Raw genomic sequence first — 24,495 nt, forward strand, 5'->3', positions numbered from 1 at the left:
AGGGCCCTGAGCTGGAATCCGGAGTAGAGGGCGGGCCCGGGTTCCCCCCAAACCTCCCAACTCCTGATCAGACACAGGAGGAGCTGACCCAGACTGTGGATTCCACAAGAAGGGAAGATCACTGAGGTGAACAAATCCGCCAATAAGCGCAGGACCCACCAAAGTAGAGGAGGAACTTTGTCACAACTTGTATGACCCCTGCCACCTTTATTCGTTGCTCAAAGAAGTAACATTAGTCTTTCGTTTTCATAAGCACTATGTTCTGACAATTTAAACACAAAATATTGAACATGTATGGTTCTGGCTCTCATTTGTTAATAGCATTTGCAGTATGACAGCAGGAGATCCACATAAATTATCTACAGTGAAAGTATACTAATGTGTGGTTATCAAAATATCTTATTTTTATAGTGAAGAAATATGGGAAAGTTGACACGTTGCATTTTAAAATGTGATTGTGCATTTTTCTTCATGGAAGTAGCAGATAGGTAATAGATGGACAAAGGTGTTTCAGGAGAGTCACATGATTTCAAAGGACTCCAGAGGACTTTATCATTCACATAGTAGAAAAGAAGTAAATAGAGAGAAATTCTAGACACTAGTTGCATGCTTCTGAGGGCCTGATCCAGAGCCCATTGAAGTCAGTGGAAATATTCCCATTGACTTCAGTGAGTTTTGGATTAAACCCAAAATATACTTTAGTGTAGAACAGTTTCCCGGTTTTGGTAGCTTCTCACTGATTATTCTGACATAAATACATAATTTGCTTTAATCAGGTTTAAAGCACCCCTTCTGTGTTAATATCTTTGTTTGGCCACATCTTATACAAATTCACAGCTTTGGTCACTTGAAGAAAACAAAACTTTTCATATCCCAAGGCAGAATTATGCATCCCCATTTTGTTACCCCAGAATTTGACATTTGTGCATGTACCCCAGAATTTGACAGTACTGCAGTCAGCCATTTTGTATATTCAGCCACTGCCAGCTCAAAACCAAATACAACATAGCAACGAATAATTGTAGGATTTTGTGAGGCAAGGTCAGACAGCTTCATACTTGCAGTTTGCTAATCAGAATGGGAGGATGAGACAGAAAGTTATGGAAGAGAATAAGTAAATAGCGACCTTGGTTTTAGGTATCCCAACATATTGTTGTTATTGGAAATACTAGAAATATTTTGAGATAATGAGTAGTATGTTGAAATTAGGGAAATTGGTGACCCAGTAGAGGATACTATGCCCACCCATTAGTAGTCACTATAGATTATGTGCTTTGTTAGTGTTAGGTATACAAGATTAGGTGAAATAATTTGTTTTGGAGAAGTCTGAGGGAACTTTTCTTCAAGAAAGAAGCTGACATCTAAACTCTCCATCAGATGGATGGAAAGATGCCCTTGGAAACCTGGCTAGTGTTCACTCAAAACCATCTCAGACTGTGGATAACTAGCTGGGATGTCCTAAATTTGTTGTGTATTTGTGTGTGTGTTTAAAGTCTAATTAATAGTAGTTTTAGATAAGAGCATGCTTTCTTGTATTGATCATCCTATTGATTATTCCTGAGACCTCCTGGAAAGAAACATTTAAGTTATCACTGCTATGGGTTCTGAAAACACCGGATAACAATTTATTCATGGCAGAATGTTGTTCCACCTGTCAGAGTCCTACCGTCTACTGAGGGAGTGCAAGCTTTAGGCAGTCAAAGATCTTCGCCTCTGAAAAATTTCAGGTTGGCAGATGGAGGCCATTCAGGACAGTTGAAGATGACATATTGTATGGATGCAATATTTTCAAAACCAGTAATCTGTTCGTTTGCTATAATCAATCATACTTATAACCAGCTTGTCTTTCTTTAACACACTTCCCCTTTGTATGCTACCTGTTACCATTTAAAATCTCTATTGCTGTACCTGAGTAACTAGCCAGTGGATTCCTCCAACACCCAAACCCAGATGTGATCATATGTCCTTTCAAAGATATTCCTAGTGGGAGAGGTTATATAAATATTACTTGATACATTTTATACCAATATTTTATTAATATTGAACCAAATCATGATGTTCTTACTCAACATTTGCCAGTCCTTTACTAAGCCAAACTTCAATTGCTTAAACAGAAGTTGTGTTTGAGTAGGACTGATTAAAAACTGAGTAAAGATCTCTGGATTTGGTACAATAAAATTAACATAGCAGTGTTGGTGACATAAGTTTTTTAGGATTCACTTTAATAGACTTTTAAATATTTTAAAGACCAATCATAAAGTCACCAGAGTAGTAAGACTAATACAGAATTGCTAAAACATTTGCCAGATTAGTGACAAAGCCTTTGCTTTAAAAGTAGAGATGCATGCAAGCATCTAATTGCCAATACCACAAAGTTTGAAGTTGTTTGGATCGATGATTCTGGGTCTATAAAAAGAAGGTGACATTTGTGATATTTGGAACAAGATACTAGTATGGATTTCAAACACCTTTTGAATCTCCTGGTGTTAAATTCAGGGTTATGTTTCCAGCCCATCTGTACACTTCAACACCTAATATAGTAGTGCCCTTGGGCAGCTGAGAAGAATGACTTTTATAGTGCTATGTACTTACCAATGCTAGTGTAATTGTGACTATTTGCATGCAAAATGGACTTACTATGCTATTCATAGAATTCTTCTGACTTTACGAGGACATGGAACGCTATGTGATTCCATTCTGCTAACATTATGGTAACCATTGATTGTTTTTAATGGCAAGCAATGTAACTACGTTTGCTAATATTACTATCTCTATTTGAAGATGTTTCATAGTATCAAGAACTTATTTGACAAGTTATGTCTGATCGTCTTTCTCATGAAGGATATAAGGTGCAAGAAGACATAAAGGTGGTGCAAGAACTACTAAGTTTGGAAATTATAATAGCCCTCACATACTAAAAGGGTATATAAAGAGGGATTATTGTTTCTGGCATGTGGGGTATTGGTCTGAGTAATGGGGTGGATTATTTTTTAAAGGAAAATTTAGGCTGAATATCAGGAAGAACTTCCTCGTGGAGAGACAATTGATGTCTATTATCTAGAGCTGATAAGCACTTCCTGGCATTGTAGGGAAAGCATAGCTACACTGCCCTAGTGGAGTTCTGGTAGAGTTCTATCTACTTTAGCATGGTATAGCATATTTCTTTCTCTGTTTCCAGCTAGCTGTGCTGGCCAGGAGTTGGAGGAGGGAAGGGAAAAGAAGAAAAGTTGCCATGGCCCCTCTTCCTTCCTGTTCTTCCTGTCCCTTTTGGGAGTAGCTTATTCTCCGAGAGGAACTAGGAGGAAGAAGTCCGTGCACTCGAGGTTGTGCCCAGTCACTGCAGTCAGAGTGCAATAAGGGAGAAGGCTTTTTGCACTTCCGCTCTTTATGTGTTTCTGCGTCGGGGCCCTCAGACACAGATAGTGTGCTTGGTCCTTTACAAGACACGATGCAGATGCTTGCTGTATAAAAGGTAGATTTATGAGACTATGTAAGAGTTTCCCCAGGGAAATGCTGAGACCCACATCGCTTGCTATTTTCAAACTAATCTGGATGATACAATATACAAAGAATTGGAGGAAACAATCCTGGATTTGTAGGGGGACAGACTAAGGGTATGTGTACACTACAAAATTAGGTCGAACTATAGAAGTTGATTTTTAGGAAGTGATTTTATACAGTCGATTGTGTGTGTCCCCACTAAGTGCATTAAGTCTGTGGAGTGTGTCCACAGTACCATGGCTAGCGTCGACTTTCGGAGCGTTGCACTGTGGGTAGCTGTGGGTAGCTATCCCACAGTTCCCACAGTCTTCGCTGCCCATTGGAATTCTGGGTTGAGCTCCCAATGCCTGATGGGGTAAAAACATTGTCACGGGTGGTTTTGGGTACATGTCATCAGTCACCCCTCCCTTCATGAAAGCAATGGCAGACAATCGTTTCATGCCTTTTTTCCGTGCAGACAACATACTGCTTTCAGCAGACAGTACAGTAGGACTGCTAACCTTCGTCATCCAACCAGTGCTTCTTCTGCAACTCTGTTCTCCTGCTTGTGTACTGATAGCAAATTTCTCCATGTTGTCTGTCATGGGCTCCCAGGAACGTGTGTTCTTCCTCAGGAAATGTGTGCAGTGCTAACCGTCATCCTCCACTGCTTCCGCTGCAACTCTGCTCTCCTGTTCTCCTAGTGCCATGGATCCACCTTGCAGGTCCTCTCATCGTTTGGTATAAATATTTATTCTTGTGGCATCCATCATAATCCACTGCTTCTGCTGCAACTCTGCTCTCCTGCTGTCCTACAGATGCCATACCGTGGCAAGCATGGAGCCCGCTCAGCTAACCGCTGCTGTTGTGGGCATTGTAAACACCTCACGCATTATCTTGCAGTGTATGCAGAACCAGAACCTGCAAAAGAAGGTGAAGAGGTGATGACAGTGTGATCACGATAGTGATGAGGACATGGACAAAGACTTCTCTCAAGCACAGGCCCTGGCAACTTGGACATCATGGTGGTGATGGAGCAGGTTCATGCCATGGAATGCTGATCCTGGGCCTGGGAAACAAGCAAAGACCGGTGGGATTGCATAGTGTTGCAGGTCTCGGATGATTCTCAGTGGCTGTGAAACTTTTGCATGCGTAAGGGGACTTTCATGGAACTTTGTGACTTGCTTTCCCCGCCCTGAAGTGCAAGAATACCAAGAGGAGAGCAGCCTTCACAGTTGAGAAGTGAGTGCTGATAGCTCTGGAAGCTTGCAATGCCAGACAGCTACCGGTCAGTCGGGAATCAAGTTATAATGTCTAAATCTATTGTGGGGGCTGCTATGATCCAAATAGCCAATGCAATCACTGAGCTGCTGCTATGAAGGGTAGTGACTCTGGGAAATGTGCAGCTCATAGTGGATAGCTTTGCTGCAATGGGATTCCCTAACTGTGGTAGGGCGATAGACAGAACACATATCCCTATCTTGGGACCAGACTACCTTGGCAGCCAGTACATAAACTGCAAGGGGTACTTTTCCATGGTGCCGCAAGTACTGGTGGATCACAAGGGACATTTCACCTACATCAACGTGGGATGGCTAGGAAATGTACATGATGTTTGCATCTTCAGGAATTCTGCTCTTTTTGAACAGCTACAGGAAGGGACTTACTTCTCAAAACAGAAAATAACTGTTGGGGATGTTGAAATGCCTGTAGTTATCCTTGGGGACCCAGCCTACCCCTTAATGCCATGGCTCACGAAGCCATACACAGGAACCCTGGACAGTAGTAAGGCTGAGCAAGTGCATAATGGTGTAGAATGTGCATTTGGACATTTAAAAGTTCGCTGGCACTGTTTGCTGACTCAATTAGACCTCAGCACAACCAATATTCCAGCTGTTATTGCCGCTTGCTGTGTGGTCCACAATATCTGTGAGAGTAAGGGGGAGATGTTTATGGTGGGATGGGAAGTTGAGGCAAATTGTCTGGATACTGATTATGCACAGCCAGACGCCAGGGTGATTAGAAGAGCGCAGCAGGGCATGCTGCAAATCACAGAAACTTTGAAAACCAGTTTCATGATTGGCAAGGCTACGGTGTGAAAGTTCTGTTTGGTTCTCCTTGATGAAAACCCGCCCCCTTGGTTCATTCTACTTCCTTGTAAGCCAACCGCCCTCTCCTTACCCCCTTTGATCACCATTTGCAGAGGCAATAAAGTCATTGTTGTTTCAAATTAATGCATTCTTTATTAATTCATCACACAGATGGGGGATAACTGTCAAGGTAGCCTGGGAAGGGTGGGGAAGGAGGGAAGCACTGGGTGGGGTGATGGATGAGGGAGGGAGGGAAGGACAAGGCCACACTGCACTTCAAAACTTATTAAATGCCAGCCTTCTGTTGCTTGGGCAGTCCTCTGGGGTGGAGTGGTTGGATTCCTGGAGCCCCCCCACCACGTTCTTGGACATCTGGATGAGGAGGCTATGGAACTTGACGAGGAAGGCAGGCAGTTACAAAGGGGTAGCAGTGGCAATTTGTGCTCCTGCTGCCTTTTCTGCAGCTCCACCAGATGCCGGAGCATATCAGTTTGATCCTCCAGTAGCCTCAGCATTGCATCCTGCCTCTTCTCATTGTGCTGCCGCCACCTCTCATCTTGCTCCCACCACCTCTCATGTCGCTCGTCTCTCCTGTCCTCGTGTTCATTTTCTGCTTCCTGGACTCTGACATTTTTGGCCTCCACGCATTCTGCTGAGCTCTTTCAGTGCAGGAGGACTGCATGAGCTCAGAGAACATTTCATCATGAGTGTGTTTTTTTTGCCTTCTTATCTGCACTAGCCTCTGGGACGGAAATGATGGGGGAGCGTTGAAACATTTGCAGCTGTGGAAGAAAAAAAGGGAGAGTAGTATTTAAAAAGACACATTTTAGAGATCAATGGGTAGACTCTTTCACGGTGAACCAAACTGTTAACATTACATATCACATGTGCTTTCAGTATGTCGGGGAAAAGACCACCACCCAGTTGATTTTAGGTCAGACAAGCCAAGACACCTTTATTGTTATAACAAGGGTTACAAGTATGCATACAGGGAGAGTCAGCGGGTCCCCATGCAAGGGGTAGGCTGCTCTGTCCCTTACAAATTTCACCAAGCTTATCAAGGTTAAAACCGCAAAACGTCATATTGATTACAAAAGTTATTTGCCTTTTTTTGGTAAGTTAATATTGCAGATCAGCAGGTTATTTCCAGTAAGTCCAGTTTGGGGTATTTCCAGTTATTGTTAATTATACTGACTGTTCTATGACCCCTTGATTGCAAGTACATATTGCAAAAGCCAAGACCATATAGAATATTGCAAATCAGCAAGCTATTTTAACAGATATCATGTGCTTGAGCAGTGTTGGGCTGGTTATCTTGCGACTCCCCCCTTGTGATTTACCTTAAGCAAGCGAATATTACTATATATATTTGATTATAGCTGAGCTGGCCTCTAAGGGACCCCTCGTCCCCCTTCCAGTTCCTCTTTTGTCAGTTTCATACCCCGTTTCTTCATATCTAGTTTTTCCACACCCTGCATCCTATATGCTGATATCCACACCCGGCATCCTATATGCTGATAAACAAGTTTCTTTTGAGCAGTTAGAATTTTAGCTTTTATTTTGCATTGGTTAGATAAAGCCTGAGGCCTACATACATGGGCCTGTAAAATAATTACAAAGCTTGTTTAATGAGAACCTATAACGGGGGTGGGGGGGAGAGTTATATTTCTTATCAAGTACAAGGTTGCATTTTGCCTCTTATATTGAGAGCCTGCCAGTTTGGTGTGAGAGATCACACATGTAGGGCTGGGCAACAGAATTCAACTTGCATGCAGCCATGGTAAACCAGTCTTTCAGCTTCTTTAACCTTCATAACATGTGGGAATGGTTTCAAACAGCAGCTCCCTCCTTTACCATCCGAAGCACCTGTTGGGTTGGCCATTTAAAAGGAGGGGCTGTACTGGCTGCGAATGCATCCCAAGTCTTCAGGGCAAATTTATCATTAAACACACTTGCTTTTAAACCATGCATTATATTTACAAAGGTACACTCACCAGAGGTGCTTTCTCCTGCTTCATGATCCGTGAGCCCACCTTGGGAGGGTTGGGAGGGTATCGGCTCCAGGGTGATAAACAGTTCCTGGCTGTCGGGGAGAATGGTTTCTCCACTTGTGTGCTGTGCGCTATCCTCATCATCCTCCACCTTCTCATCTTACTCATCCCCAAAATCCTCATCCCTGTTGCATGAGACTCCGCCCTTGCAGGTTTCCACAGAGAGGGGTGGGGTAGTGGTAGGGGGCCCCTCTAGAAATGCATGCAGCTCATCATAGAAACGGCATGTCTGGGACTCTGACCCAGAGTGTCCGTTTGCCTCTTTGGTTTTTTGGTAGGCTTGCCTGAGCTCCTTAATTTTCACGCAGTGTTGCTGCGGGTTCCTGTTGTATAGAATCATAGAATATCAGGGTTGGAAGGGACCTCAGGAGATCATCTAGTCCAACCCCCTGATCAAAGCAGGACCAATCTGCAGACAGATTTTTTGCCTCAGATCCCTAAATGGCCCCCTCAAGAATGGGTTTAGCAGGCCAATGCTCAAATCATTGAGCTATCTCTCCCCCACCCCATTGCTGTCCATCATGCCCTTGGAGATTTTTTCAAATATTTTGGGATTTCATCTTTTGGAACGGAGTTCTGATAGCATGGATTCATCTCCCCAAAGAGCGATCAGATCCAGTACCTCCCATTCGGTCCATGCTGGAGCACTTTTATGATTCTGGGACCTGTGCTGATGAGCTCACCATGCTGGCCAAACAGGAAATGACATTCAAAAGTTCCCAGGGCTTTTTCTCTCTACCTAGTGCATCTGAGTTGAGAGTGCTGTTCAGAGCAGTCACAATGGAGCACTCTGGGATAGCTCCCGGAGGCCAATACTGTTGAATTGTGTCCACACTACCCCAAATTTGACCTGGTGATGTCAATTTCAGCGCTAATCCCCTCGTCGGGGAGGAATACAGAAATGGCTTTTAAGAGCCGGTTAAGTCGACAAAAATGGCTTCGTTGTGTGGATGGGTGCAGGGTTAAATCAATCTAACGCTGCTAAATTCGACCTAAACTCGTAGGGTAGACCAGGGCTGAGTGATCTTATAGGTCTATTCCAGTGGTTCTCAAACTTTTATTTTCACGGACCGCTTGAAAATTGCTGAGGGTCTCGGTGGACTCCTTAATGATCTTTCCAAATGTTTGTACCATTAGCTAACTATTGTAAAGCACTTTGGATAAAAGCACTATACAAAAAAACTTAATAATAATGTTTTTTTTGTTCTGCAGATAAAATGACACAACTCATATGTTAATATCAGTAATCTTACCTTTCTAATGCGACTTTTCTAAGTCTTACCTTTCGAACCTGCCACGGCAGCCCCGGGACTGGGAAGGAGGGGGCTCTCTCCCTCTCTCCCCCACTGCAGCAGCCCCTGAGATGGGGTTGGGAAGGAAGGGGGTCTCTTCCCCACCACAGCAGCCACAGAGCTGAGGCTGGGAAGGAGGGACATATCTCCCTGCAGCCACAGCCCTGGAGCTGAGGGAAAGTTGCTTCTTTCTCTGGCCACTGCAGCCCCACATATCCCAAATTCACCCCACTCCCTCTTCCCATCCTCCTCCCCCCTCCCACCTGACCCTATTCCCCCCAAGGCCACCATCTCACCTTATATGTGCGTCTTCTCCAGGGTCCAGGCACCTAATTAGTGGCTCCACTAATTAGGAGGGTGGCCCTTCATTCTCTTGTGTACAGCCGCCCAGGCACACACCTTAGAGGGAACTATCTGTGGACCACCTGAATGGATCTCACGGACCCCATCTTTAACTTCCCTAGTTCAATGACAACATAAAGCAGAGTAGAACAGAAACCTATGTATCCTCTCAGACAAAAGGAAATTAATATTTTACTTCCTACTGCTAGAGATATAAATAAAGAGTAATTGAGGGATAGTTAAAAAGAAACTCTGCTTCAGCAGATCAGAATTAATAGTTTATTACCTCTTCAGTTGTAATAACCATTGAAGAAGTTAACCAAGTTACTGAGCAGCAGAAAAATTGAATGTCTGACTGCAATAGACAGCAAAGGTGGAAGATTAATTATCTCCTTTAAAACACTTTGATATCATTATTGCAGCAAATTATGATTGAACTCACATTTACTTGCATATATCAGCACTGTATAGTCAGACTTCTCAGCTTTCTTATTGAAAGAATGTTGATTTTGACACATTCTAAACTTTTTCCAGTCTAGAGAGGGAATGTCTTTAAAAATGTGAACTTTACGTTTTAAAAGGCTTCAGCATTAAGTTAAGGGAATAGATTCTACTTTTAGAAGGGGGTATAATAGGGATCCACCCTATTAGAAATTGGCCGTAAGATTCAGATAGTATTTTCAAGTCTCCAGACATAGTCCAAAGACCAACGTAATTCAATAGCTTGATGGCAAAATGACTGGCAATTGCTTGACGCCAGCCTCTAGTTTACAACCAATTAAATGGGTCATAGTGAAAGGTGAACTGTCAAGCTGGAAGGAGATTACTAACAGAGTTTCTCAGGGATTGGTCTTGGGACCATTCTTATTTAACATTTTTATTAATGTCCTTGGCACAAGCAGTAGGAGTGTGCTGATAAAATGTATGGATGACACCAAGTTGAAAGATATTACCAATTCAGGGGAGAACTGGAAAATCATTCAAGAAAATGTGGAAGATCTTGAAAACTGGAGTAATAGAAATAGGATAAAATTAAATAGTGCAAAGTGCAAGATCATGCACTTTAGGGGCTAACTAATTTATTTGCTATAAATTGGGGACTTGTTTCAAGTAATAGAGGAGAAAGACCTGGGTGTCTTGGCTGATCACACAATGAGTATGAAAAAGGCTAATGAAATTCTAGGATGGACCAGGCAAGGTATTTCCAGTAAAAATAGGGAAGCGTTCATACCATTATTTAAGGCACTGGTGAGACTTCATCTGGAAAACTGTGCAATTCTGTTCTCTCATGTTTAAGAAAGATGAATTCAAACTGGAACAGGTGCAGAGAAGGGCTACCATGATGATCAGAGCAATGGAAAACCTACCTTAGGAGAGGAGACTCAAAGAGCTTGGCTTGTTTAGACAAAGGCTGAGGGAAGATAGGATTGCTCTCTTAAATACATTAGAGGAATAAATACCTGGAAGGGAGAGAAGTTATTTAAGTTAAGTGCTAATGTTGACACAAGAATAAATGGCTATAAACTGACCAGCAACAAGTTTAGGCTTGAAATTAGGTGAAGGTTTCTAACCATCAGAGGAGTGAAGTTCTGGAACAGCCTTCAAGGGGAGAAAAAAACTGAACTGGCTTCAAGATTTAGCTTGATAAGTTTATGGAAGGGATGGTATGATGAGACTGGCTACAATGGCATGTGGCTGATGTGCAACTGCTAGTAGAAACTATCCCCAATGGTTGCTGTTGGGACACTCGATGGGGAGGGCTCTGAGTTACTACAGAGAATTCTTTCCCAGGTGTCTCGCTGTTGGGTTTTGACAAAATGCTCAGGGTCCAACTAATTGCCAGATTTGGGGCTGGGATGGAATTTTCCCCGGGTCCAAATTGGAAGACGTCCTAGGTTTTTTTCATCTTCCTCTGTAGCATGGGGCCCAGGTCACTTGCAGGTTTAAATTAGAGAGAATGATGAATTCTCTGTAACTTGAAGTCTTTAAATCATGATTTGAGGACTTCAGTAACACAGCCAGAGGTTATGGGTCTGCAAGAGGGGTGGGTGAGGTTATGTAGCCTGCAATGTGCAGGAAGTCAGACTAGATGATCACGATGGTCCCTCTTAGCCTTAAATGAATCTAAATGATATATTTGCCATAAATGCACATTCCATTTCTCTAGAAAATATTTCAGTTAATGTGACGGCTCAGTCAATGTCTGATTTTCCCTGTTCCATGCTCCTGTACTGATTCCAGCCCTTATGTATAAAAATACTGCTTTTAAAATGCATATTTCTATAGGGGTTTTAAAATTTGCCTCCCATAGGTACTTTATTTTTTTATAGAAAATACAGAAAGACTATAATTGTAGAGATGTAGCAGTTTACTAGAAATTAAAATATGTGCATAAAACAAAATATAATCTCTTTTATAATGCCAGATGTTCAAAATGGCCTGTAAAGTTGCACCTGGTTTCTCTGTTCTCATACTTTTGTGTGCCCAAATACTTATGAGTGCACACTTACACATGCAAATCAGGTAGGTAGGTATCAAATAAGTTATTTTCATGTAAATGAGTTTGCACAGGCAAATGCCATGTTTGTGTTTGTCGAGAAAACAACCTTGCATAGTGACCTGGGTGTATAAAATTCATAGTCAGGGTTTAGCAGTGTGTTGCATGCCCTTTGAAAATGTATTGAATTTTAATGTAAGAGACCAGTCCTACAAGTTTGTGTCACACAAACTATGCAAAGAGCTTTCAGGATTGGGCACCTTCTCAACAGAAGATTGAGAAGAATTATATAATACATATAATCACCTAAAGGCAATACTAAAATAAATTTTAATAACTCTAGGGCCAAATTCTATTGCTGAATGCATTGATTTTCACTGCAATAAATAGGGCCGCATGGGTGTACCTGTGGTCACATTTTGCTGTAAGCAAGTGAGGGACTTTCCTTTAGTATGAAAGTAGAGAACTTCTAACAGAACAAGCACTGTATGAAGTTCTCAGTCAGCAGCATGCAAAAAGACTTGGGTGAACAGAGAGTGTCTTATAACTGTAAGATGTAAGAGATCTGGCAGGTCTGTAAGGAATAAGCAGATAAGTAAGTTGGGGGAGGAAAACTATGCGTTTATAAGGAAAGGTCCCAATATGAAATGTTGAAATGAATTTTATATGTTGAAAATTGGTAGTAACAGAGCATCGAAGAAGAAAGATATGATTAAAAATTTAGTCCCAGTCAAGTCCGTCTAACTCATCTTAGTTCCACCGTAGAGAATCCAGGGCATTTGCAGGAAGGTTGGCATGCAGAAAATCAAGCCTGCTAATGATGAATGCATATATATGTTTTGTGACTTGGCTTCACTGAATGGAATGCTGTATCTTGAAAATATTTTAAGTATGATTAAAACCTGACTGAGTGATGGCATCAATATGTCAAGCAGAAGAAAGTTCCATTACTCTAGAGAAAGTCAGCAAGGGCTGTTAGGCACATTCTGTCAAGCAAAGAAGCAGGCCATGATGGATTCACCACAAACTTTTTCAAGGAGTCTAATGTAGATCTTATAACCAACAGTGACTGAAGCTTTTAATTCCCTCTGGTCAGCTGAATCCCTGTGCTTGCACTGTCTGAGGTAATACATTTTAAAAAATGGGGCTATTGGGTACAACTACTTAATTTCTTTTATATATTATGATGCCTAAGTATTGTCTAAAATTCTCTAGATGGGAATTTCAGACATTATCCCACAGTTTACAGCTGCAGACCAAACTGGTCTCGTAAAGGGAAGAATATCAAAATTTGTCATATAAGTGTGAACTTGGGTGCCTTTCACTGCCAAGTGGCAGAGGGCCCACCATACTTTAACTCAGATCAGGCCAGACGCATTTATTACCTCCCACCCACAACGCGTTGTTGACATATGTATCTAAAAGGTGACATATTATATATGTAAGCTGGAAATATTTCTTAAAATGTGTTTGAGAGGCATGACATAAACCCAGCATTCCCCAGACAATGGAATGAATGTTTACCTGTCTGACTGGTTTGATTACTGGCAGAGAACACTGAAAGTACATTTATATATGCAGTAAAGAAAGCCATCAAACTAACAAGCAGCAGCTTAGTGGGCACACTGGGGGACAGAGTCTGGACCACAGGAATCCCTCCTGGCTCTTGAGGCAGAGACAATGGTCTCTGGGTAATATAAAGGAAGCAAAGGGCATTTTAGTTGTCCATCACTTAGTGAACAAAGGGAACAAAGCGCTTTGATTCTGTGAACATTAGCTCCTTTGGCCCGGAAGGCTGGAGATGCTGGTAACTTGATGTAAGAAAACTGCTTAGGCAAATAATGTAATTTGCTAAGGTCAAATTTTAGAAACTCAGAACATGTTTTATTTTATTTTATTTATTTATTTATTTTGTAACCATACTTGTCTCTTTTTCTTTTGCTTAGGATCACTTAAATCGCTGTTCTTTGTTAATAAACATATTCTTGTGTTATTACAAAACCATATTAGTGCTGTGTAGTAAAGTGAACTGTGAGTCTTCAGCTAACCTAAGAGGCTGGTGTGTGCTCTTTGGAGGCATTGAACCTAACAATTTCTGTGAGCATCCAGTGAGAGGTACTGGACACTGCAGGGAGATGTTGCTGGTGAACTTCAGAACTGGGGTTCATGGATTGTTACCTGCAAGCCAAGGTTTAGACTGGTAGAGTCTTGAAGAATCTGTTGGCAAGGCAAACGGGCTAGTGTGCCAGGGGGCTGACACACATCTTAGCAGCAACAAAGCTCTTAGTTGCTGAGACAGAGGTATTACACAATGGATCACAGTTCTGGGTGTCCTGCAGAATGTCACAATAAGATCTATCTTTTTTTTTTTTACTATAATCCATACAGCAGAAGTTTACTGCTGCTCTGATTACTGCCACCTCCTCATTCAATATAAAAAAGGCAGCCAACTGCCAACTTCTTTTTCACTGGGGATATAAAAGTTCCAGAACACACTGTATTCAAAGCCAAGGGTGTATGAGTGTGTGTGAATAGTGAAAATCCGCATTGCCATGTGCTGAACACAGCGTATCTCTATGAAGGTAGCGAGGCATGAAGTCTATACCTCTCATGTTTTGCTTTATGCTTATGGGGGATACAAGTAGTGATGCCGTTAGTTAAGGTTGCTCAGCACTTTTGCAATATAAGACCCATTTTTTAGTTGCTTATAACTGAAACAATTTGAACTGAAATTCTCCATGTTGGGAGTCTGACACAGGCTGATTTTGTGTGTGTGGTTGGGAGGGTGGAGGGAAGGGGCAATATCAGCTAAAGCAGTTCAGCCATTTCTGAGAATGAGGTTAGTGCAATGAATGTTTTGGCATCTTCCAAAATAATTCTTACAGAAGTTTCCTTGAGAAGCTCTAGTGCTGCCAAACTTTGGAGTGTGAAAATGAAATTTAACAGGGGGGTTGCCCTTGTTGAAGGGATGTGCCTTTTCCTAGCCATGTAAAAAATTGCCAAAGTTCTAAACTGCTAACAAATCTGTACTGAGTATGTACAGACAGATTTTTTGAGTTTTGCAGCTAAATTCTCCAAAGATTCTGTCTGCACTGAGCATATTCCATTCTGGGGCTTCAGGGACTGAGCAGACCTTTCCCTACAACTGCTGCTATGGTGCCAGGCATTTGAGCTTGGCATGGAGCCTGTCTCTTCTATACTTTTCAATGACTCTCTGGTGACCTCTAGATAATATGATGGAGAAGAAATAAGCAACTGCAAATGCAGAGGGGCAAGGAATGATGTGTGTGTGTGTGGGGGAGGATTGTTGGGGCAGAAGCCAAGAAGTGAAAGGGATGGAGCTGGGTTTCAGGGAGTCAGGGCAGAATGTGTGTGAAGGGGAAAGGTAGAAGCAGGGTAGGGGACAGGGCAGGAGCTAGGAGGATAGCAGAATGTAAGAGGACAGAGCCAGGTGCTGGGGTCCCTGGCATAAAACTAGAAGGAGACATACTCAAGGGGACAGGAGGTGAAAGACTCTGTAACCACTACAAAACACTCCACTCCGCAACTTGGAATTTGAACCTGTTATTCCTTTGTCTGAACATTCCTTTGCTGTCTAGAAAATAGCTGTGAAACCCACTGGCAAAGTTTGTGTCTCATTCCCCATTAGCAATAGTTCAGCACAGAAAAATAATAACCTCCGATTGCTATCAGTTATTCAATAATCTCAATTAGCAGAGGACTGCGCTGTGAATCTAAAGATCCCAACCCGGCTGATGAGCCTTGTGTGGGGTCAATATGTTTCCACATGATGGATTTTTTATTTATCAAAGTAGAAGGTAAAATACTTAAGAAACTACATGAAAAAATAGAACTACTTTAAAATAATCTTAAATTTGCAAGGTCAAGAACTCAGTAGTTAGGAAATGCCAGAATTAAGAGTGCCCAGGCAATTTTAATTTGGCTCTGGTGTGTCTATGCATTACTGTGGCATTTCTGAAAACAGGATCTTATGATGGACAACCTTAACTATATATGGTACTTATATTACCCCCAATTTGGCAGTATCTGAGTGCCTTGCAATCAAAAACATCTCACAGCACCCCTGAGAGGTAGGGAAGTGCTATCATCTCCACTGTATAGATGTCAAACTGAGGCATGGTGAGACGAAGTGCCTTGCTTCAAGTCACATAGGATGTCTATGGCAGAGCAGGAATTTGAACTGGGTCTCCCAAATCTCAAACTAGTTGCCTACTGGACTATCCTTCCTCTTTGCATACTTCACAACATAGTACTAATATAATCTATGAATAAACAAAACACATACATCAGAGATTTGTTCCCTACCTGAACATTACCAACATACTGTAAAGGCTAAGATCCAATATAACATAAATTTGCTTTTGTGTTTGTGAAGAACATAACTCTTGTCCCACTACATAACAAACAAACTAATGCCTTTTAAATTCTAATTTAGCCTGTCTGGAAGTCTTTCCCATCCAAGCCTACTATGTAGTCCTCTTGGATTCAAACTTAAAATATTTATGTAATAACAGAAAAGTTTATATTGATCAAGGTATTCTTACTGTTACCAAAAGAAGGAATGAAATGCATAGTAAAAACAATTTATTTAGAGGAAAAAACCTAAAATATCCTTTATTAGGAACTCCCATAGCGATACTGAAACACTAGAGAGAAAACTTAAAAGGTCACTCACTCTCTCAAAGAGATTAACAGCTCACTCAGTTTTATTATCACTTTAGATCTGTTATAATTGAACTGCATTTATTGTTGCAATGTTAAACCATAATTTTATATTTTAATAGTTTTAATGCACTTCATTGCTGGATATAAAAAGGCCCAATTTTGCTCTCAGCTTCATCCATACACATCCATTGATGACAAGCCATTTATTCTCATTAATCCATGGGCTTGTGGGTGTGTAAGTGGCAGCAGAATTTGGCCCTGTGGGGTGAAAGGGTTAATGTTGGCTGAAAATGCCAATGAACCCACCTCGTTGCATGTAGAGAGTGGATCTGTCCAAATTAATGATGAAACCCACATGGGGAGGAGATGGATGGTGCTGTCACAGAAGTTTAGAGCACAATGGGCTGGGCCACTGAGAGAAGAGAAGGAAAACTGGGGGCTGGCTTGAGTTTGAAGAGTGGCTGGTTGACCTGGAGCTGGTCTGAAGGCTGGTGTCTGGCTAAAGACAGTGAGGCTGGGCTGCAGGAGCAGGCTGAGTGGAGGGCTGTAGCATGCCCTGGCCAGGACCTGAAATGAGGATGAACATTGAAACTGACAATGGAGGTGTTGGGGTGAGGGGAAGAAATTTGTCTTGGACTATTAAGGTGAAACAGCAGGGGATGAGGAATGGTCTCAGATTAGGAAAAAGAAAGAAAAAAGACTAGATATATCAGGATTTGAAGAAGGAGGAGTTCCTGGACATGGAAAACAAAAACAGGATGAAAATCAACATTTTATAATTGTCAAATTAGTTACAGAAGATGTGAAAATAAGAGCTGTTAACCCCCTGAAAATAGTAGGAATGGATAAAGTGAAGTGTTGGTGACATACAATGAACCGAAAGAATGCAGGGTGGAAATCTATGGATACAATGTACACATAAAGAGCAAGCTGAAAGACTTCTTAAAAATGTAACTTTAGGAAAATAGAAGTGCCTTGTCAACTGCCTAAATTCCTGGCGGAGGCAAGAGGGGTTATGTATGGAGTGCTGGTAGGATTGCCTGAGGATGATATTAAAAAGAGTATAAGTGAAAAAGTTATTTTGTTTGTTAAATGGTTACTTAGTTGGGAGAACGAAAAAATAACCATCTATGGCTGCACGAATAACACTTAAAGGTGGGACACTTCTGGATAGGATCCAACTGCAGTATCAATCTTTCTGGGTTACACCATATAATCCTCCCCTCACACCTGCCTTCCTGCCTATAATTATCAAAAGTTTAGACATGTGCCAGCTATTTCTAAGTGAACAATGAGGTGCACTAAATGTGGGGGAAATCACTCACATGAGAACTGTGTAGAAGGAACACAACCTAAATGCAGCAATTGCAGAAGAAAGCATAGTGCAGAATATAATGCAGCAATTGCAGAAGAAAGCATAGTGCAGAATATAAAGTATGTGCGGGTGCAAAACGAGCTGGAGCAATACAAAACCCTAAACTCATTCATAAAGCATCATCCGAGGAGGCTACCAAAAGGTACCCTTTGCAGAAAATAGAAAAAGAAAAATACTCAAGTAAGAGAAAAGATGCACAGGGCAGCCGAACACATTTCTGGTATGAGAATACAAGAAGAATGTGAGAGGATTTATTGCTTGTAGGTAGAGAAAAGTTTATAGCACTCATTATAGACGTAATTAGTTGCACCTTGCAGATGAGAAAAAGAAACTGAAAGGATTACAATTATAGCAAAAGCAGCAGAAAAATATCTAAAGTTAGACAACCTCTCAACAGACTGCTTTCATGCGATTTTAAATGAAGGCAATAATACATCTTAAATAACATGGTTTTAATGATCCTTAGCTGGAATGCACATAGTTTAATAATGTATGGACAGGAATTTTAAAACGCCATCTTTGAAATGGGAAAAAAGTCTGGTGTAATATATGTGCAAGAAAACATGGCTAATAAGCAATCTTGTTTTCAATCTACCAGGATATGATGTACTCTGAAGGGATCAAGAGGGTACTAGAGGAAGAGGGGTCTGTATATTTATAAAAGAGAGACTCAGATACATTGAAATGGATGGGCAGAAACTAAGTTTTGAATATAATGCTATTGAGATTCCCATGCGACACAAAAACAAACGAAACAAAAACCAATATCCACTTGTTAAGAATGTCAAAAATATATATCTATTCATAATTTGTGGAGACTTTACTAGCCATAATGAGCTATGGGGAAATAAGAAAACCAACCTACATGGTAAATGCTTAGAACAATTCACTGATATGCATAACCTGGTAATATTGAATACAGGAGCACCTACTAAATTTAAGTCAGTGGATGGATCCTTTTCTGTTTTAGATTTGGAAATTGCAACAAATAATATAGCTAGTAAATACAGCTGGGAAATTCATAGAGAAAACAAAATGGGAAGTAATCACTTCCTTATGCTTATTGAGTACTAAGTCCACGGACATATCAAAATCAGAACAAGAGTTCCTACCTAAATTTTCAAAAGGCTGATTGTGGTCTTTTCAAGATTAAATATGATGAATACTTGTGCAGTAAAAGTACATGTGACAACCTACAAGAATTCTATAACAATGTGAAGAGAGGAATCACACCAGCAGCTGATCTGGCCATATACAAAACAGGAAATTGCCCCCGATTTAGAAATCTGTTTTCATGATGGAATGAGGATAGCAAATTAGAAATCAAGGAAATAAATAAGACATACAAGGAAACAAAACACACAATGAGTAGTAAAGACTTAGCGAATTATAAAAAATGTAAGGCAGTGGCAGTCAAAATGACAAAATTTAAAAAGGTTGAGAAATTTCTGAGGGAAATGGAACAAGATTCGAAGCTTCAGAAATATATAAGCAAATTCAAAGAATGAATGGAATTCAAAGTAAAAGTAAATGTATACCTGGTCTTATTGTAAACAAAGAAATTGAGGTCTCCAACTTAGGAAAGGCAGACATTTTAGCAAAAGAATTCCGAAAGGTCAGTAGTGATCTGAATCAAAGCAATCAGCTTTATAAGGAAAATGAGGTTATTGAAAAATATTGTGAACTATTAAATGGCTGGAGAGAATATACTGATAATGTATTAAACAAAAAAATGTAGTATGCAGCAGTTTATTGCAACCATTAGAAAAAGGAAAAATACAGCTCTAGGTATAGATAACATAAGTAATTAAATGATTCAACGCTTGTCAGAAGGCAGTCTAAAGTGTCTATTGCAGTTATATAACAATATATGGGGAGGAAAAGGACTGCTGCCAAGAGAATGGAAACAGCATTGATGATACAAACTAGGAAATCAGGAAAGGATATGTACAAGACCTGATGCTTACTGGCCTATTGCCCTCATATCATAGGTGGGAAAATTAATGGAAAAAATTATAAATGTCAGACTAGTGAAATAGTTAGAGGAAAATATTATGACTGATATTATATCTGAGGTATAAAAGTGGCTTCAGAAAAGGAAGATGCACAGTTGACCATATAGTCAGACTTGAAATGGAGGTACAAAAAGATACAAGGACTAAAAACTTTAAAAGAGTCTTCTGGGACATTGAAAAAGAACATTGCATGCTATGGAGGTAAGGCCTCCTATGTACACTAGCCAAAATTGGAATAAAAGGGAGAATGCTTTTTGGTGGCTGCGAGACTTTTTAAGTGACAGAACTACACAAGTGAAAGTGGCAACCGCTTTATCAAAAGCCTATGTGCTGCCAAATAGAATTCAACAAGGGAGTATTATCAGCTCTACTTTGTTTTCCATTATGATAGAAGACCTCCGAGAAAGTGTGCAGATGGGAATAAGTATTTCCCTTTTTGCAGATGACTATGCTAAATGGACTAAGCATAAAATAGTTAAAAATAGCCATAGAAAAGACAAGTGAGTAACTCTAGAGAATTTCCAAGTGGGGAAATGACTGGGGATTAAAATTCTCATTTGCAAAAACTAAGGGAATGCTTTTAACCCAAAAGAAAATTAGGAAAGACTAGAACTTATTTCTTTATAGTGAAAAAATGAGATATTTCAAAATGTTATGTTCATAGGAATAGTGTTTGATAATAAATTAACTTGGAAAGGTCACATAGATAATATCATACAAAATGTAAAAGTAGGATGAACTAACTTAAAAATATAGCTTTAAAAAAATGGTATGTTGATAGGAAGGTACTGATGATGCTGTACAAAACATTGATAAGCCCAGCTTTAGATTATGGATGTCAAGCTTTTGGTTCAGCCTCAGAAAAAACTCTTAGAAATTTGGAACTGCTCCAGGTCCGAGCTCTGTGATTGGCTTGTGCAATGATAACACCAGTGTAATTGCTGCAAAGAATCACTGGAGAAGCACCTATAAATCTAAGGATAACACTATTAGATCTATCCTTCTTGGCAAAGGTAAAAGAGAATCATGAAAATAGAAGCGTACACCAGATTTATGAGGATTGCTGGGAGCTGAGTAGACAAAATTATGTTGATTGCCACAGGCTTCCTCATACTCATACAGGATCAAAAAATGGGTAAAAGAGATATGTTAAAAAAAAGGAATATTGAGATAACTAAAACTTTTTGGTCATGGGAAATCAAATTACAGCTGGACAGCTATTCACCCATTTGTGGATTTGGAATTGCATGGAAAAAACATACAGTATAACCAGTGAAATTTCTGAATTTATTCATGAAAAATGGGGCTAGCTTTATCAAGTCTATACATACAAATGGATCAAAAGATGACAGCATAGGTAGAATGGGAACTGCCTTCTGTGTTCCTAGTCTTGGAATCCAGAAATATAAAAGGCTATCAAATTATGTGACCTTTCTGACGGCTGAACTAATGGGGATAATGTTGGCAGTAAAGTAGATTAGAGCTATGTGACAGCCTGAAGCTGTAATTTTATCTGATTCCTTGTCAGGCATATGACAATCAGAACTCAGAGTTCAGAAAGCAGAATAAGTGAGATAATGTTCCTAAATACGAAAATAATGCAAGCATCTATCTGTGTAACAAGAGCATGGATTCTGGCACATATCAGAATATCTGTAAATGAAATGGCTGACAAGAATTTAAAAGTGTGGTCATGAAGGAGCTTGCCCAGGAATGGCAAGAACAATGGACTAAGGAAACAAAAAGATAAAATTTTAACGATGTATCCTCAAAAATCAAAGATAATATTATACTCCACGGTCATGATAGAAAAGGTGAAGTCGTCATTTTTAGAGTGTTAACAGGCCATTGAACTTTTAATAATGTAAACTTATTTAAAAAAACCATAAAGGTGGTCTATGCAATGTGTGCAAAACCAAAGAAACTCTTGATCATGTTCTATGGCATTGTGGACAATATTCTATGGAAAGAAAAACTGAGCTGGCTTAGTCTGACCTCCTGTATAATGCAGGCTGTAGAACTTCCCCAGAATAATTCCGAGAGTATAAAATTCCAATCTTGATTTAAAAATTATCCATGATCTAGACACCACCATGATCCTTGGTAAATTGTTCCAATGGTTAATTTCTCTCACTGTTAAAAAAACATACACCTTATTTCCTGTCTGATTTTGTCTAGCTTCAATTTCCAGCCATTGCGTCATTTTATTCTTTTTTGCTAGGTTGAAGATTTATGAAGGTTATTCAATATTTATTCCCCATGTAGATCTTTGTATACTGTAACCAAGTCACCTTTTAGCAGTCTCTTTGCCTAGTGAGACAGATTGAGCTCCCTGAGTCTATAAGGCATTTTTTTATAATATTTTAATCATTCTCATGGATCCTTTCTGAATCTTCTTCAATTTATTAACAATATTCTTGAACTGTGGGCACCAGAACTGGATACAATATTCTAGCAATGGTCACAGGAATGCCAAATACAGAGGTAAAATAAAATTATTACTCTTATGAGAGATTCCTCTGTTTATACATCTGAGCAGTGTATTAGTACTTTTGGCCACAGCATTGCATTGGGGGCACATGTTCAGCTGATTATCTACCATGATCCCCAAATCTTTTTCAGAGTCATTGCCTCCCATGATAGAGTCCCCCATCCTGTAAGTACTGTATGACTTATGTTCTTTGTTCCTAGATATATACATTTATATTTAGCCTTATTAAAACATGCATTGTTTACTTGCACCTAACGTATTAAGCAATCCAGATTGCTCTGTATCAATGACCTGTTCTCTTCACTATCTACGACTCCCACAGTTTTTGTGTCATCTGCAAACTTGATCAGTGATCATTTGATGTTCCCTTTCACGTCATTGAAAAAAATGTTAAATAGGGTAGGGCCAAGAACTGATCCCCGGGGGACCTGACTAGAAACACATCTACCTGTTCAGTGATGATTCCCTGCTTGAGTCAAATCTCTTCCAGAAGTCAAAGTATCAACCAAACTTGAAATCTCATAAAAAATCAAGTTAGTTTGACAGATCTATTTTCCATACGGCCATGTTAATTGGCATTAATTATATTACCTTCTTTAATTCTTTATTAATCAAGTCCAATATCAGCTGTAGCATTATCTTTCCTGGGATTGATGTCAGACTCACAGGTTCTCCTATTTACTCTCTATGAATATTAGCACAATATTAACATTCTTCTAGTCTTCTTGAACTTCCCCAGTGTTATAAGACTTATTGAATATCAACATTAAAAATCCAGTGAGCTCCTCAGGCAGCTCTTTTAAAGTTCTTGGATGCAAGTTATCTGGATCTGCTGATTTAAAAATGTCTAATTTAAGTAGATGCTGTCATAAACAGACAGTCCAGGGTTAATTCCTCTTTTACCTGTAAAGAGTTAAGAAGTTCACATAGCCTAGCTGACACCTGACCAAAGGGACCAATGCGGGAACAAGATGTTTTCAAAGAAGGAGGTGGGAAATCAGTCTTTTGTCTGTTCAGAAAAGTTCATGCCAGAGTGAAGGATCCAGTAATCAGCCATCTAACATTTCTTAAAAGTAGTAAGTGTTTAGAGAAGGAATGTATTAGATTATGTTTATTTTCTTTTGTGACTTCGTTCTGCATAGAGGGAAAATCAAATTGGGTTTTTTTGTGTAACTAAGGTTTTTGCACAGAGGAACATCCTCTGTGTTTTGAATCTGTTGTCTGTGAGAATAGATTGGATGCTAATGTCACAGAGGTATTCCTTTCACCCTTTTTCTTTAATAAAAAGACTTTTTTTAAGAACCTGATTGATTTTTCCTCGTTTTAAGATCCAAGGGTTTTTTGGATCTGGGCTCACCAGGAACTGGTGGAAGGTGAATCAGTCTCAATCCTGCCAGGAAAAGGGGGATAAAGATTGGAGAAATATTTGGGGGGAAGACAGAGTTTCCAAATGACTCTCCCATAATCATTTGTTTAAACTATTTGGGAGTGGCAGCTATTAGATCTAAACTGGTAAATAAGCTTCGGGGTTATCTCATGCAGGTCCCCACATCTGTACCCTAACTTTCAGATTGGGGGTGACACCTTGACAGATGCTTTTTTAAATATTCCTGAGCTACTAGTGGAATGGACACAGTGTTATCATGTATGACTACCTCATCTGTTATTTTTTTTTTACCAAATATAGAACAGAAATATTTATTGAACACTTCTACTGTTTCTGCATTATTGTTCATAATTCTACCATTTACATCTAGAAATGGACAAATACTATTGTTAGGATTCTTTTTCTTCCTAATATGTACTTTAAAAAATCCATCTTATTGTTCTTAACTCTCCTGGCCATAGATTTCTCCTTGTGTCTCTTTGCCTCCCTTATCAATTTTCTACAGTTCCTAGTTTCTAATTTACATTTGTGACTATTAACTTTCCTCTTCTTCCTTTTTTATATATTGCTATTTTTTTTAACATCTTCCTTCACTTCCTCTTTATGCCTGGTGGTTTTTTAATCAATATGGCCTTCTTCCTCAATTGTGGGATTGGGCATCTAGTAAAATGTTCGTAAACAATTCCCAATTATCAGTCACATTTTTATGATTAAATTCTTCCTTCCAGCTGATTTGCCACATAATTGTTTTCAGCTTTGTGAAATTGGCCCTTTTAAAGCACTGGGTAT

Source organism: Chelonoidis abingdonii, chromosome 2, assembly GCF_003597395.2.
Source record: "Chelonoidis abingdonii isolate Lonesome George chromosome 2, CheloAbing_2.0, whole genome shotgun sequence".
Classification (NCBI taxonomy): Eukaryota; Metazoa; Chordata; order Testudines; family Testudinidae; genus Chelonoidis; species Chelonoidis abingdonii.